Source organism: Peromyscus maniculatus, chromosome 5 (genome assembly GCF_049852395.1).
Source record: "Peromyscus maniculatus bairdii isolate BWxNUB_F1_BW_parent chromosome 5, HU_Pman_BW_mat_3.1, whole genome shotgun sequence".
Lineage (NCBI taxonomy): Eukaryota > Metazoa > Chordata > Mammalia > Rodentia > Cricetidae > Peromyscus > Peromyscus maniculatus.
Genome location: NC_134856.1, coordinates 115,598,273 through 115,615,108, shown reverse-complemented (window position 1 = coordinate 115,615,108; position 16,836 = coordinate 115,598,273). Strand labels below are relative to the sequence as shown.

Here is a 16,836-nt window from a genome sequence, read left to right as displayed (position 1 = left end):
TGGCCTGGGTGTCTTGTTCTTGAAATTACTTCCTGTTGTCTGGGGGCACCAACATCTTTAAGGGACCTTGAGAAAATCGAGATAATGATCAAGTCCTGAGAGGGCTAGATGTTGTGCAGTCCCTGTGATGGGAAAGTGAAGGGCTTATCTTAAGTCCTGACTGGAGTAGTGTATGAGGCTGGATCATTTTCACTAACCACTTTGAACTTGTCCTGAGCAGCTTGTAGTCCTAAGCTGATCTTTGGGTGGTATTTGTCAGCTTAATGGTGTTACCACAGTCCAGGTGGATTTGTTGTTGTGGGGCCCCATCATCTTTATGGAAACTTCAAAGGTCGATGTTAGGAATGGTCATGGTTCACTGCAGAGAATTAAACACTTTAAATGTCATATGCAGCAAATCTTCAAGAGGTTAAAAGACCACAATTTGTTAAGGACATCTGGGGTATACAAACTTAATTCCCAGTTACCTATTTCAGACTCAAGACCAAAATCACATACAGGAAGCTAAATGAACCTATTTCTAGAATTGGTTAGTGCTCTATATAACAGAAAGCACGCGTGCGCACGTGTGTGTGTGTGTGTGTGTGTGTGTGTGTGTGTGTGTGTGTGTGTGTAATATATGTGTGTATACATACATAATCTTATAAATTTTGAGATAATATTTATACCTTAAGAAAAGTTCTAAAGAGTCAAAACACAACCAAAGGATTATGAGGTTGGTGACAATAGAATAGTCTCTTAATTTTGGTTTGTCTTCTGTTCCATACCAGGTGGCTCTTCTGACATGAGACAGAGATTTTGGATGTTCTTTGAACAAGCATGCTTGGTTTTAAAGAAGGATAGAACCACATTCCAACTCCAAAGCCAGCTTTGATTTTTAATTGAATTGGGACCACAAAAAGGCAATTTGCTTTATATTTCTATAGAGAGCAGTAGAAACAAACATTTGGGAAGATTTATGAGATTTTATCCTTTTGGAAGTGTGCTGTACCACATGGCCAATTTACTCTTTTTCTTGTGACATTTTTTCTTCATGATTCGTCCTTCTTTTTCTAGTGTCTCATTTGTCCAGTGGTCCTTAGATTCCTTTGTTGGATGCTTTTATTATCCTGGAAACACAAAAACAAAGCCCTGCTTTTTTTTTGGTAGGTTATATCTGATCAAATAAAAAGTAATTGTTAGTCTTACAAGTTAGTTTAGATTGAATGACCACTCTATTTGATGAGCTATTGTCTCTCCTAATTAAGGGGTCTCTCCTATTCAAATCTAATCTTGTCAATCTTGACGGTATCTGTAGCTTTTCTTCTTTTGTGGAAACAAAAGCAAAACCTCTTCCCCAGCATTACCCATATCCTGGTTTCCATTCTGAGGTCAACACATCTTTAAAGTACACAGGCTGATTTAATTCAGCAGGTTTGTTTTCGTTTTTGTTTTCCTACTATCCAATGTCTTTCTGCAACTGTCGTTCCTTTCTCATTAGCATTTAAAAATTTAAAGTTAATAGAGCATTGTGCAATCTAACTCTGGGGGTCTTTATTACCCCTTTCTGTTTATTAAGCATATCTTTTAAAATGCAATTAGATTTTTCTATAATTGCTTGTCCTATAGGATTGTGTGGTATATCTATAATATGCTTTATATTATAATATGAAAAAATGGTTTCATTTTACTAGAGACATATCTGGAACAATGTTGTTCTTAATTTGTATGTGAATCCCCATGATGGCCATAACCTCTAATAAATGTGTGAATACAGTCTGCTTTTTCAGAACAGTTGCCCATGGAAATCCTGACTGAGTATCTATGGTTTGGTGCGTATACTTTAATATTTCAAACTCTGCAAAATGAAACACATCAGTCTCCATTCACATGGAGATACTGCCATTCGAGACAATGCAGACTAACCCAGGGGGACATTGTGTTCAGAGAAATAAGCCACATACAGAAAGGAAAAGATTGCATAATTTCACTTGCATGTGAAAATTTTAAACAAAACGAAGAGTCCAATTGGGCATGGTGATGCATGCCTGTGATTCTTCCATCATTCCTGTAGAAAATGACTGCTTTGTTTGAAAGCTTTTGGCTTAGAATCCACTGATATCTTACTACCTTTTTTTCAACTTAAAAAGCAATGGAAATGGACTTTAAAAACAATGAAAAGACAGCTCAGTTCTTAAGAGCATTTGCTGCTAGGCAAAGGACCCGGTTTCAGTTCTCAACACCCACATGGTGGTTACAACCGTCTATAACTCTAGTTCTAAGGGATCTGATGCCCTCTTACAGCTTCAGTGGGTACCAGGTATATATGTACACATGGTGCACATACATACATGCCAGCAACATGCTCATCTACATAAAATAAAAATAAATAAATCTTAAGGGGAAAAATGCCAGCGATGGGGATAGGAGATTAATCAGTGGGTAATGTGGACTGCAATTTGGAGCTGAGGTAAAAGTCTGACAGGTATGGTAGCCTACCCATAATCACCCAGCTTGCCTTAAGGATCTGCTGTCTGTGAGATTATGGGTAAAGAGACACCATGACCACGGCAACTCTTATGAAGGAAAACATTTAATTGGGGTGGCAGCTTACGGTTTCAGAGGTTCAATCCATTATCATCATGGAAGGAAGCATAGGATCTGTGCCCTCCTAGAACAATGCTGCTTCCTCCATGCCAACAACTCCCAACTGGTTTGAAATGGAGCCTAAACACACAGGGACCAGACAGAAATTTCTTCTGGTTCCCTGCCACCTATGGCTCTGCCCCTTGATCACTCCATTCCTCCTTATTATCTTCATATTTTCTCTTTAGCTTGTCTTTTAAATGTTTTCATTACTGAACTTCACTGTATACCCATACAAAATGTTCCACACACACTCCCTCAATAACTCTCACCCTACAAACTGCTCCATGTGCTCCTGATACATCTGCAAAAGGCCTTTTAGAAGCTGTGGAGAAACTCTGGCTAAAAGGAACCTTCATCCCTCTCACCCCAGACAAGATACAGTTCATTACTCTGCTGTTTTCTCTTGTTCACTTCCTTTGAAGTTCTGTAGCTCCCTCCTACTTCTGCTAGGCTCATTTTGGTACAACAGTCCTGGTGATGGGACCAGTCACTGTTACCCTGAATACTCTATGTCCACTTTCTTTTACCTTGATATATGTCTAAGATTTGGATTTGATTTTTTTAAAGTCAGTTGGAAAATTACAAGCTTAAAATTGAAAGTATTTATTATAGATGATGATATACCCAAAAAGATAGGGTAAAGTATATAATTTATTTGTTATAAGATGTGGAAACTCTGGCTTTTCTTTTAATATATGTGTTTTTCCATTCAAGAAAGCCTTTCTTTATGGTATATAATCTATCCATGTTAAAGACCCTCTGGGACTTACAGGGAGGCATATTTGTTGAACTGGGGATACTACATGTGAGCCTACATTATGTCTCTTTGGATTTACCTGACTGTGAAACAGATAGCTGAGTAGCTGGAATTATCTTTAGTTTTATGGACTTTTTAAAAATTAACATTTAGCCGGGCAGTGGTGGCACACACCTTTAATCCCAGCACTCGAGAGGCAGAGGCAGGCGGATCTTTGTGAGTTTGAGGCCAGCCTGGGCTACCAAGTGAGTTCCAGGAAAGGCGCAAAGCTACACAGAGAAACCCTGTCTCGGAAAAAAAAAAATAACATTTATTCATTTATTTATACACATGTGCCACAGTATAGATGTGGAAGTCAGAAGACTTCTTCTAACATTAGGGGCTCATAGTTAAAACTCAGGTCATTAGACTTTACAGCAAGCACCTTTAACCACTGAGCAATCTTACTGGCACATGACAGTCTATTTCTGTGCTATTATTTATGTGGTTCTGAAGACTTCTTCCTGTTTTCCTTATACCAGTAGTTCTCAAAATGATGTCTCTCAAAAAGAGATTTGATTGTCATAGTTTTGTTACTGTGTGTCTGAGACAGATTCTATATAGCTCAGGTGATAAATCAGCCTGCCTCCATCTTAGGCTTAAAAGCCATGTTATAGTAAAGACAAACTAGGTTCATTCCTGTTTATGATCAAACCTCTGTTTCTCAAGGCCTGGGCTATGCCCCACCTGTAAGCTTAGCTGCAAATGGTTCTGTATTCCTGTTTCAGGAAACTGCAAACATGTCTTTATTTCAAACAGTTATTATAATCGTTTTGCAATCCTACTGTTGTTTTTATGTTCGATACTTTGTTATGACTACCTGTTGTTATGACAACCTTGATATCACCACCTTGCAATCATGTCTTTGTTTCAGGAGATCATTATGACCAACTTGTTATGCTTATGTTCTACTTCTGTAATCCCTCCTATTTTGCCAGCCAAACCTTTCATTTAGAAAGCCCCTTCCCCTGACATATAAAAACCTTCACATCCAATGCTGAGCTCTTGAACCCCACTTTTATGGAGAGTGAGCCTGTATACATGAATTTTTTAAAAATAGCTTGCTTTGATTAATTTGGCCATGATGATTTGGGTCAGTGGTCTTCCTCTTTGAATCTTTGGGATGAACACAGGCTAGTGTGGAACTCACTGGGTAGCCCAGGCTGACCTCAAACTTGAGTGTTGTGATTAGCCTATGCCACCATGTGCAACCTGAATCAGGACTTCCAGTCTTTCAGACTTCTATTGTGAGTTTCTGTTGCAGTGAAAAACTAGGGGTTAGGCAGACTCCCTGGTAGGCAAGCAGATAGGGAGAGTGTCCATAGACAGGTAATAAAGGTAGTGGACTTCTAAGACGGCCAGCTTCTTCTTCCTCCTCACTGGAGACAAAAAGGCTGGCAGCTTTTTTTTTTTTTTTTTTTTTTTTTCTCCCACCAGCAAGCCCCTGTTGATGGGCTGGTTCAACAAGTTCAAGACTGGATCATGACATGTCATTCAACAGTTCGGGGCCAACCAACCATCCTATCTTTCTTCAAATTGATCAACCCTAAATTAGCCGAAGAAAACTTTTCAGAGGCCTTAAAACCCTCAGCCCTTGACAGGAAAATGGATGTTTGCTTCCTGAGTCTGCCCTCTGCTTTGCAGAGGACCTTTTCTCTGTATGTCTGCTGTGTGCCTTTATTTCCTCACCCCCAGTAAACACTGTCTTTCAACTGCTGATCCTGTCTGCGGTACTTGGGAGTTCTCTTCTGCCACCTGTTGCACTTCAGATTTTTCCTACCTTTTAATTCTTTTACTGGCAGAGAAAACACACCCAATCCAGACCCCTAGACTGTATCATTTCAAGACCCCTAGAATATGTCAGCAGCTCTTACCCTGAATCTTTCCCAAGTTTCTTACTGGCCAAAAGAGAGGACAGGTGACCAAGAGGACAGTGCAGGAGGCAGAGAGGGAAGGTAGTTAAGTAGCTCGCTCAGGACCTGCACAGCCCTCTCTGGTTCTGCAATAGCTGCTCCAGTCAGTGCTCCCAAGTACCCTCCACTGCTCACAACAGCAACTTGCTTCTGGGATTTTCCCCCTCTTCATCTGGTCATTTATAATCAATTCCCTCCTCCTCCCTCAGCTGCCAATCACTGCTCCTTTTAGAGATAGGTGGCTTAAGGGAAGAGGCTATGATGTTTCTATGATGTTTCTACTACAGTGTATGTTTCACTTCCTTCTGTTAGTGTATGAACTTTCTGGCCATCTCCTCCACTGATCCCTTCCTTTTTTCAGCATTTGATCTGCTTCTTGAAAGGGCATACTCTTCGAATATGTCAGTATAGGGGCCGTTGCTTTGTGAAATAGCATTCTTTTACCCATATGGGTTGAGTGTGTACCCACCTACACACTGTGCAAGAAAAGTGTGTTCACACCCACAATTTGGTGCATCAGACTGAATTCTTTGGCTTTTCCAGCTTGGCTAAAGGACTCCGAAACAAGAATCGGTCAGTTCTCCACCAGGAGCAGGTCATACGCTCCCTGAGTCACATACGTTCTCTCCTGAGATGCTACCCATCTTGCAGCAAAGAGCTTGTTAAAGAGTACCACCAGCAAAACATGTGTTTCCTCATGTTTCTGTCAAAACAGACCTTAGGGTTCAAAGGAATGGTAATATTAAAACAACAAGGTTGGGAACAGAAAGTGAATTAGATACATTTTGGACTTAACAAATTAGGATAGATAATGAAATTATTTTCTCTGAATTTGTCAAATACAAATGGACTAGACATTGTTTAGGTATTTATTACTTGTATATATTGTATATAGTTATTGTACTTCTGTATATAGTTTTTCTTTTGTTAGTTATAACCTTTTTTTTCTTTTTATTAAAATAGAAAAGGGGAAATATGGTGGTATTTTATTTGTATTGAAATGTGATTTTAATTGTATGTTAATAAATAAAGTTGCCCGGGGGTCAGAGCTATTAGAGCCATAGCAAGAGTGTGGCGGTGGTGGCACACGCCTTTAATCCCAGTACTTGGTAGACAGAGCTAGGTAGATCTCTGTGTATTCAAGGATACAGCCAGCATTGGAGACACATGCCTTTAATCTCAATACCATAGAAGACTTGGAAGTCTCTACAGACAGGCAGTGATGAGGCAGTCATGTGTTTGGGTTTACAACCAATGAGAAGGCAGAACAGAAAGACTATATGAAGACAACCACACAGGAAGTAGGTCCCTTTTCGGAGAGGTCTCTTGGCTAGCTGCAGCAGGCAGGTAAGGCTCTTAGCTCTGATCTCTTGGCTTTCTTCTTTGCATTGGTTCTGTGTTTCTTATTTAATAAGACAGTTGGTTACATCTACAGGGAACTCTATTGGGAAGAAATAAAAGGACTTGCAGCTGGGTATGAGACAGCCAAAGTGGCCAGAAAAGAAGGGCATGGCTTTGGGTGAAAAGTCTGTCTTGTCAGGATCTCCCACAAAGCACACACCACCTTCAACACCATCAAGACACTATTACCTTTTCACACACTCTTTCTTTCACAGTGGCCCCCACTTTGTGCACTTGTGTTCACTCACTGTGTGCGTTTGTGTGAGTGTGTGGGGTGTTTTCATATACATGCACATGTGGAGGCTGTTGGTTGACATTCCATGGCTTTCTCAATTGCGCTTCACCTTATTTTAAGAGACAGTGTCTCTCACTGAGCCCAAAGGTTCCCACCCAGCTGGACTGGCTGATTTGGTACACCCCAGAATCCTCCAGTCTCCCCTCTCCCACCCTAGTAATGGGCACTGGGAATCCTAATTTAGGCCCTCATGCTTCAGCAACAAACACTACCCACTGAGCATTCTCTCCATGCTCCTCCCAGCCCTTTAAACAGATCTTTATAAAGTCAAGTTTCCTCCCAGAGGCAGAGGGAGAACTCAGAGCTCATTCTTTTGAGCAGGAGAAAGTAGCTGTCCCTCAGTGATCCTTAACAAAGCCCTGACACCCCAGCCTCCTCCTTTTCACATGATATTCTGAACTCTAAAGAGGGACAGTTGTGATGTGTCCCTTTCTTGTGTGTGAATGAAAAAAAAAGAAAAAGAAAAAAAGAAAAGAAAAGAAATAAGAAGGAAAGCACAGGACGGCTCCTAGGTATGGTGGAGGAGAAAGTTTATTACAGATAAAAGGGAGATAGTCAGAGGCAGGGACATCCGGGAGAGTCCACAGTGGACATGACCAGACTGAGTTGGGCCATGTGGGGAGAGGGGCAGAGGGGAGAGAGGGAAACCAAGTGTAGTAGCCAGGAGGCCAAAGGTACAAAGTGGGCAGACAATCATAATGTCTGGATTATACAGGGAAGAGCCTCTGGGGGAAGGGCAACCGAGCCCCTGGGCAGGAGAGTTCAGTGTATAAGGTGTGGTGTGCAAGCCATACCCTGTAACTGGCAGGGTCTGAGGGTGCTCGGAGAATCTGGCGAGCTGGCCCACTTTGATAGGTAAAATAGGCACCTCAGCCATTTGTCTCAGGTTTGAAACTCCACAGTGTGTTCCTGGGGAAAAGGGAGGTGGGATCTGAAGCTGATTAGGAGGGAGGTGATCCTCCGTGGCCTCCTGGGTGGCATGCGTCAGACTGCCTACTGGCATCAAGTAGAGCACGGCCTGCTGGTGTATGCCCAGTGGCTCTAGGGACTCCAGAAGCTGAGACAAGAGGGTGGCTTGAGCCCATGAGTTCAAAGGGGAGGTGGGGGTGGGGAGTGTGGGATAGGGGTTAGCTCTGCCACTAGAAAATGGATTTACATAGACTTTACATTAATTTACATATCAACCTCTCTTAATCAACTCCAAATATTCTTCTATGAATTCAACCAATTAGAGCAGCTAACCAGTGTTGCAGCCCAACTCAGCACAGAGAGCTTTGCACACATGAAAGTCTGAATAGATCTGTAAAGTCATAACCATGGAATTGCAAATCAGCTTAGGTCATTCACAAATGCAGCTGGCAGCCACTGCTTCTCAGCCCTAACGTGAGATCTCTCTCTCTCTCTCTCTCTCTCTCTCTCTCTCTCTCTCTCTCTCTCTCTCTCTCTCTCTGTCTCTGTCTCTCTCTCTGTCTCTCTCTCTCACCAAAGGCCTCATGAATGCTAGTCAAGCAGTCCCAGAACTGAATTACATCCTCAGCCCTGCTGCAGTGATATCTCAACTAGCAAATTCCAGGAAAAGTTGTTCCTTTGTGACAGCTGAGTGATTCCCCTGCTTCAATCCCGAAGGAGGAAAAGGGAGGCCAGCAAGAGAGCTCAGTGGGTAAAGGGGATGTGCAAGCATGAGGGCCTGATTCTACCCCTGGGACCAATGGGGGAAGGAGAAAACGGACAAAAGTTAGACTCGGACTTCCAAGGGCTTCGGTGTGCATGCGTGTTTAGTGGCCCTGTTCACCGTGTTAGAAAAGCCACGAAGCACAACAAAACCCACTATAAGAGTTTATTAAGAGAAGGAACAAAGGGGAAGGTGCTTAGGTCTGTGGAAGATTGTGCAGGGATGTGGGGGGACGGGTCTGTGACCCATTTTTTATGGATTCTCCCCACACATGCGCATTTGGGCTTACAGAGCTATGCCATGCATATGCATAGATTACCATGCAGCACATGGATTACGCAGGATGTAAGGCCCTGGGATGACTAAGCCTCTTGCTTGGCTACTGGACAGCACATGTGTAGCCACGTAGCTGGGAGAGTGGCCAGGAATTCCAACAGTGGCTGTTTCAGACATCTGTAGTGTTATCTCTCCTTCCTTCCTCTTTCCCTATATTACCCTTCCTCACCTCTTCCAAACTACGTGTGGCCAAAGAGGTCCCAGACTCTAGAGGAGAACCCACTACTGATGTGTTCCTGAACCCATATAATTTCTAACTACATTCTAACTACTAATCTTCATACCCACAGGTGGGTGCAGTTCCCACCCTTCATCAAAGATGCTTCTCTTTGCAGCAGCCAGATGCTACTACAGAAATCCACAACTTACTAAAATACAGAGAATAAGTGACCGCGAGGTGCCAGCCCCAATGGCGGTGACATCTACAATGCAAACCCTACATCTAAGGCTCAGGGAACATACCATAAGAGGGGCAGAAAGACTGTAAAAGCCAGAAGACTGAGACACCAGGGGCTAGACTGTGTCTTCTAGCCATACAGGGATGCTGCCCCTCCCTCCCTCCCAATCCACCCCCCCAACCCTCAACCCCCCGCCCCAGCCAACCACCTGCCGTGAAACCCTAACACTATGGCCACCTGAACAATGAGTATTATTAGCAAGGTGTGACTTCTCTCCAAGTATGTGAGACAGGCCAAGGCCAGTGCTTTCTAGGGTTTGTCTCTGTTAAAACTCAATCTGCAGCTCAGGTCCTCAATTCACATGCTAATGTATTTGGAGCTGAAGTCTTTGAGAATCAGGATTAGATGAAGTTTCAGGAAGGGGCCCCCAGGACAGGATTTAGTGGTTTTCAAGGTTGCTCTCACTCACATAATGCTGCAATACTTGGATATTCTCTAAGTATGTCCTCCAAAGTTTCATGTGTTGAAATCTTGGACCTCAGCCTGCCAGAATTAAGAGGTGGTGGGACTTTTAAAAGAAGCCAAACAAATGGTCATTAGGAAAACTGTCCTTGGGACATAAATCTCCCAGAACTCCAATGACTCTCTGGATTCTTGTCTCACTATGTGATCTGTTCCATTCAAAGAAACTCCCACCACGATGCAATTTACCACAAGGTCTTCACCAGATCCCAGCTCTAGCATCATGCTACAGAGCCTCAGGATCTGTGGGATAATAAGCTATCCAGATTTACATGGCCTAATACATGTTCTCGGTCATGTTATAACCCAGAAAGAAACCCTATAATTTGAGCCACAGTCTTGATTAAGACGATGAAATTTTGTTAGTTGGCTGATTTTAACCAAATCTATTGTTAATTTGGTGCAAAAGTCAACCAACAACTCTTTTTGTTGCTATGAATTATTCTAAAGCATGCCAATGCCATTGTTGCAGGAATCTTCAAAGTTCTTATTAATAAAATCAAACCCGAGGCCGGTTATTGGGGTGAATACTGGAAGGTCTGAGAGACAGAACAAGCCACAGCTATCTCACCTCGCCGGATCCTCAGCTGGTCTTGTCTCCTCAGACTGGAGGCCTCTGAGTCCTCATCCGGAATGGGTCTCAGCAGAATTACTGCTCAAAAGCCTGAAGCTTAACCAGGCCAAAATCTGAACCAGCCAAATGCTTAACCAGCCAAATTCTTCTAGTTTCTGGTCCTCATGCCTTATATATCTTTCTGTTTTCTACCACCACTCCCTGGGATTAAAGGCTGGCTTTCTGGGACTAAAGGCGTGTGTCACCATGCTTGGCTATTTCCAATGTGGCCTTGAACTCACAGAGATCGAGAGGGATTTCTATCTCTGGAATGCTAGGATTAAAGGTGTGAGTGCCACCATTTTCTAGCCTTTGTATCTAGTGGCTGTCTGTTCTCTGACCCCAGATAAATTTATTAGAGTACACAATATTTTGGGGAATACAATACCACCACATGCCATGCTTTTCAACTTCCTGGCAAATATACTTGTATTCTTTATAAAAAAAAAAAAAATGAACTACAACAATCGGCCAGACAGTACTGACCAGTGGTCGATAAGCCTGATTGGCCTGTCCCAGTGAGGAGTAGGAAAACGAACTTCAGAATGGCTTCTATGGTGGCGTCAGGGATCCTAGGCTTGGAACCCAATGACACAGTGCTTACTACAAAAGGAAAAAGAGGAGGGACTTCATTGACAAAATGTCATAGACTTAATATTGGGACTCATATTAGTTACACCTGAGAATATCAGTAAGTGTAAACATTGAGGTCCCCTGTGTTATGATATATTATGTGGGGACCCAGAGGATATACCGAGTGTGCAGGGAAACATGCTGACATGCTGGGCAGATGCATTGGTGGACTGGCAGGCGGCTCGGCAGCGGGTGGACATTCACAACCCAGATCCTACAATTCGCGCAGAAATGGTTTATTATAATAGAGAGATGGGGAGAAGATAGGAAAGAGGGGGAGAAGAGAGAAAGAGAGAGAGAAAGAGAAGGAGTTTTTCCTTAAGAAGAGGCTTCTACATCAGGACGCAGGGCGGCCCCAAGGGGTGGGATTTCAAGGGGGCAGGTCAGAATATTAACACCCTGTAGTCTTCAAAAAAACTGATATGAAAGAGGGAAAATAGGTATGATAAATTTAATTACAATTTTTGTATAGTCCTATATAGTATCCAGAGACCTAAAATATTCTATATTGAGCACAGAAACCTTAAGACAATGAGTGATAAATTCAAATTAAATTAAGTCATTGGCAATTACAAATTAATTTGATAACTAGGCCCCACAGACTCTCAGTTAAAGTAGTTAATATTGCCCAATGTTAATTAAAATGACCTTTAATAATTAAAGCTTATTACCTAATATCTAATTAAAAGGAAATGACTTTCCCACTGCTTATCTGTTTAGTAGACCCAATTTTTGCTTTGCTAGTTCTTGAACCTGGAGGAAGATAAATAAGAACTCCTGGGGCCTCACTTAATCCTGTGGTTCCTTCTACTATGGCCTCCAGTACCCAGAACTATTAAAATTGCCCATCTTACCTCATCCACAGCCACAAGTGGTTATTTATAGACTTGGCCAGTATGTTCTCTACACAGCTTCCCGCAACAGCCATCTAGGCACAATCTGTCTTCTCTGGAGGGACACAGCACACCACGGGGACCTGAACAGCTTTGCTGCTATGCAATATCTTACCCACAGGACACAGGGGTGGCATTAGATTAATGACACATTCTGCCAAGGTAACCTGTATAACACACTCATTAAGGGAAAGCAAGTCCACAGTGAGTCCTCTCCAGATTCCAGTGGCAACGTATTCATCATTCATCATTCACAAATTCCACATGCAGCTAAGGGTTGTGGCGACTTACAAAACAGCCTGCCTTTTCTCCCACAAAAGGCCCTGACATCTGTTCAAACTTTTAAAATAGAGGCTGGGGACTGCTAAGTTTCAAACCCGGGACAAATGGCTAGGGTGCCTATTTAACATATCAAAGCAGATCTGGCATGTTCTCCCAGTATACCTCAGTTCCTACCTGTTACAGGGTACGGATCTCAGTGTACCCTGCCTTCCACCCTGAACTCTAACCTGAGGTGCCTATTTAACAGGGACATGGCACAGTTGGAGCTGCTTGCCAGAACCAGTTTGGAGAGGAAAAGGTTTATTTCATCTTACAGTTATAGTCCATCATCAAGGGAAGCCAAAGCAGGAACCTGGAGGCAGGGACTGAAGCAGAGACCATAGAGGAATGAATGCTGCTTACTTTTTTTTTTTTTTTTTTTTTTGTTTCTCTGTGTAGCTTTGTGCCTTTCCTGGGACTCACTTGGTAGCCCAGGCTGGCCTCAAACTCACAGAGATCTGCCTGGCTCTGCCTCCCGAGTGCTGGGATTAAAGGCGTGCGCCACCACCGCCCGGCTTACTGGCTTCCTGTTCATGGTTTGCTCAGTTTGCTTTCTTATACAGCCCAGGACTACCTGCCCAGGGGTGGCAATACCCACAATATGCTGGACCCTCCCACTACAATTATCAATCAAGAAAATGCCCCCAAGGATTTGCCTACATGCCAATTTGACGGAGGCTACTTTTCAACTGAGGTCATTCCTTTCAGGTGACTCTAGTTTGTGTTAAGTCAACAGAAACTAGCTAGTATACCTATTATGTAGGAAGCCCTGGAGCCCAGCACCATACAACCTTAACATGGTGGTGCATGCCTTTAATTCTAGCTTTCAGGAGGTGGAGTAAGAAGCATCGGAAGTTCAAGGTGATCCTCAGCTAGATCTCTAGTTCAACTCAGTGCTGAGGCTACATGAAACTAACTCAAAAATAATCAAATTTAATTTAATAATTAAAAAATGAAGAGGCATTCTATTAGCCTCCCTGAGGAGGCCCTGACTCCCTTTTCTTGTGTTTCCCAAAGTGCCTCCCAGATCACTTTCTATGGCAACAAGTCATTCACGGGCTTCTAATGTAAGATACAGCCCCTGTCAACCCTGTGTTTTATGCTACTTAAGTGAATGTGGTTGGGTACATACAACGTGTCTTAGAAATCCTCTCCCTGCCCCTGAGCCTGTGCCCATCCACATCTGTCTGTTTATGGCACTTTGGAACATAGAAATAACCCTAAAGCTCACCAGCCTACCATGTCCTTCTTAAGACAGGATGCAAGTCACCGGGGTCCTCTTGCATATTCCACCCGCAGGAGGTGGCCTTACCTGTCTTCAGTTCCTTACCAGATGTTACAGTGCCAGAGGACATCCTCTTCCCTAGACTGCTTGTGGACTCCCTTGTGGCTAACTGAGAGAACTACTTTGGAGCTCAGAAAATGTAGAAACAGACTTGCCTCCACCAAAAAAATTCCCTGGCCAGGACATTCCTAATGAAAGATGGGGCAGCTTCAAGCAGTTGATACTTGAGACTTTGGTCAACAAATGCTCCACTTTCATGTTTATTACCAATTGTTGGGCCATTGCCCAAGAGTTTCCCATCAACCCCAGCCCCACTCCCAGCCCCAGGTAGAAAGCCTCTGAAAATCTCTTGCTCCATACATCCCTACATGTGAAATTAAAACCACACTTATCTCTGCATAAATTAAGGCCATGGCACAAAGGCTTGTCAAGACACTCCTATTTCCCTTTCAAGTTATAGCTATCATTCATAAAAACTGTGACACATACATCACTCTGAAAGTACATGATGCTGCCTCTTTATGAAGGTCTCTGTAGAAATTTCATATCCATGATGAGTCTCCCATAGCATCTTTAATTAGGAGGGATTATAGCCTCAAGCAGGTGTCTTTCAAATCCTAGCTTGGGAGCAGGTGTCATTCTTATCCAGATCTTAACTCATCTTTATTCAGATCCCGTTGGCCAACTTATACAACTTACACTAAGTTTTTAAAAAGTCCTCATCTCCATTATATTTGAAGGATGTTACATCTTACCTCTTTGTAGTTAATAACTCGTTACAGAGAAGACCCTTTGGATGTGTGGTCTGTATCTCCATTAAGTTTCAGTGGTCTCCTCCTGCAAAGGCTAGAAGTGTTGTATGCCTAAGATATCCAGGGTGGAATTAGAGAACAGCTTTCTGTAAGTCACAGGTCTAAGGAAAAACAGAAGGACAGGAGGAATTAAGAAACTTGACCAAAACCCCAAATAAACACATATCTAATGTGGGAGGCTAAGTCAGGAAGATGCTGCAAGTTCAAGGCCTGCCTAGAATGCTTAGTGAATTTTAGGTTAGCCTGGGCTACAGAATGTGATGCTGTTTCCTGAAACCCAGCAGCAACACTGGTGTCAGGGAACTTGAAATGTTTATAACATTAATATTACACCTCTGATTATAACTCCAAATTATCTTTGCTTTTGTTTGGTATGAAATGCTATAAAAACTCTCCTCCCTTCAATCTGGATTACTTTTCTCACTCCTGTGACAGAAGCCCTAAGAGAAGGAGCCTAAGGCAGGACAGTTTAATGGTTGTAGTACAGTCCATCATGGCAGCCCGGGAAGCTTGGCTTATGTTAATAGGAGCTTGCAGCACCATCTTGGCCCATCAAGAAGCAGAGAGCTCAGCTATCCCCTTCGTCTGGAGCCTGGGACAGAGTTGCTCTGTAGATGTGAAGTGTCACTGTAAGGATGATGACCTTGATGGAGCTAAACTTCAAAGTTTAGCTCCTGTAAAACTGTTATAGAGCTTCCACACAACTGAGGAGATGGTTGCTCAGTGCTCTGGCTCCTTCCATTCATATACTGTCCCTCTTTGACTTGCTGTTTCAAGTGGAATCGAAGAAAGCATTTATTTAGCTGACAGCCTATCACACGGCATCGTTCTGCATAAAATGAACCAATTTATAGTCACTGCCGACAGCTGGTTTGAAGGGCAGGCCATTTGCCTCCGCTGATTACTAGGAACGGGGATTGATTTAGCTCATCAGCCTGTAGCAGCAGATGTTAGAAAGGACCCCATTGTGTCAAGCTCCCAGGTCTCTGGAGACCGACACGTCTCAGCATCAGAACTTCCTGAGCTTGGCATGGCCCTGTGGAGGTCACTTAACCTTCCCCTGACCCTTCTGCTATTTTTAAGATGTCTCAGGGGGGAAAAAAGTTACCATTTCTCCTTGGCAATGAGCTGTCAGGGGAGGGGAAGGGGATTCAATAGCATCTCTGTCTTAGAACTCTATGGACATCAGAAGAGCTCCTGCTGCCAGAAGTGCCCAAAAGGGACAGTGTCTGATGCTATAGTCACAGAAAACATTTAAGGTACATGGTGAGGCTGGCTTTCTCTTCCCCTTCTTTGCTCTAGTGATGAGGGGGCTTGGTATAGGAACTGGTGACATAGTGTCTAGAAACTTACTTCTAGAAGCTTCCACACAGCAGGAAAACTTCCTTAACTCCTGCTCCTGATGCTCTTCCCTGAGGACAAAAATACATAGTTGGTATGACCTCTAGAGCCATGCTATGGGGCCAGGATTCCCCCAGGGAATCAGAGGGATAGAAGAGACCTAGAACATTGTGGAGGAAGGAAGAAGAGAGATTGGGAGCAGAGAGGAAGGCTTTTCCAAACACTGGCCTGAGCGGAGTGATGCCAGATTAATGAGAGATGATGGATATGCACCCTATTCTCTACTCTGTGACATTGTCGGAGGGTGAGTCCCCTTCAGGGGCACATACCCGCTAGGCCCACCTAATGCTGTGAATGTTGCCAGGTTTGGGCATCAGTGATTTGCTGGCCATGCCTTTTTCTTTCCCAGGTTAAAAACCACACTGCAACACCTGAGTCATTTTGGGTGAGTAGGGTCCCTGGGAGGGGAACCTTGGAGGTGGCTGAGTGCTATGAGACACTGTTTCTGGGGACTATCTGAATGGATATCTACTCACCCCACCCAGGGAACTGATGACAGACCAGAGCAACAGAATCACCAAGTCCAACAATGAGAGACCAGAGCAACAGAATCACCAAGTCCAATGATGGCAGACCAGAGCAACAGTATCACCAAGTCTAACGATGACAGACCAGAGCAACAGAATCACCAAGTCCAACAATGACAGACCAGAGCAACAGTATCACCAAGTCCAACAATGACAGACCAGAGCAACAGTATCACCAAGTCCAATGATGACAGACCAGAGCAGCAGCATCACCAAGCCCAACAATGAGAGAGCAGAGCAACAGAATCACCAAGTCCAACTTGGTGAACCAGTGAGTTTCCAGGGGTTACTTACAGGGACAGAGAGGACACAAAGTCAGCTGCCTGGTGCCATCACAATCAGCTTCATGCTGTTTAGAAATACTTTCATATCTGTTGCTCTCTCTGAATC

General features: G+C 43.4%; 1 long non-coding RNA gene across 2 annotated transcripts; it reads right to left on the bottom strand.

Moving 5' to 3' along the window:
• Positions 1-859: 859 nt before the first annotated feature.
• LOC121829801 (uncharacterized) lies at positions 860-16,615 on the bottom strand. 2 transcript variants are annotated; one of them, XR_013051554.1, is made up of 5 exons: positions 16,396-16,615; positions 15,872-15,930; positions 14,462-14,619; positions 12,062-12,279; positions 860-1,109 (listed from the first exon to the last, which is right to left on the bottom strand). It is a non-coding gene; the product is annotated as an uncharacterized LOC121829801 (long non-coding RNA). The 2 variants fall into 2 exon arrangements; XR_013051555.1 differs by having other exon boundaries at positions 12,062-12,267; positions 16,396-16,513.
• Positions 16,616-16,836: the final 221 nt, after the last annotated feature.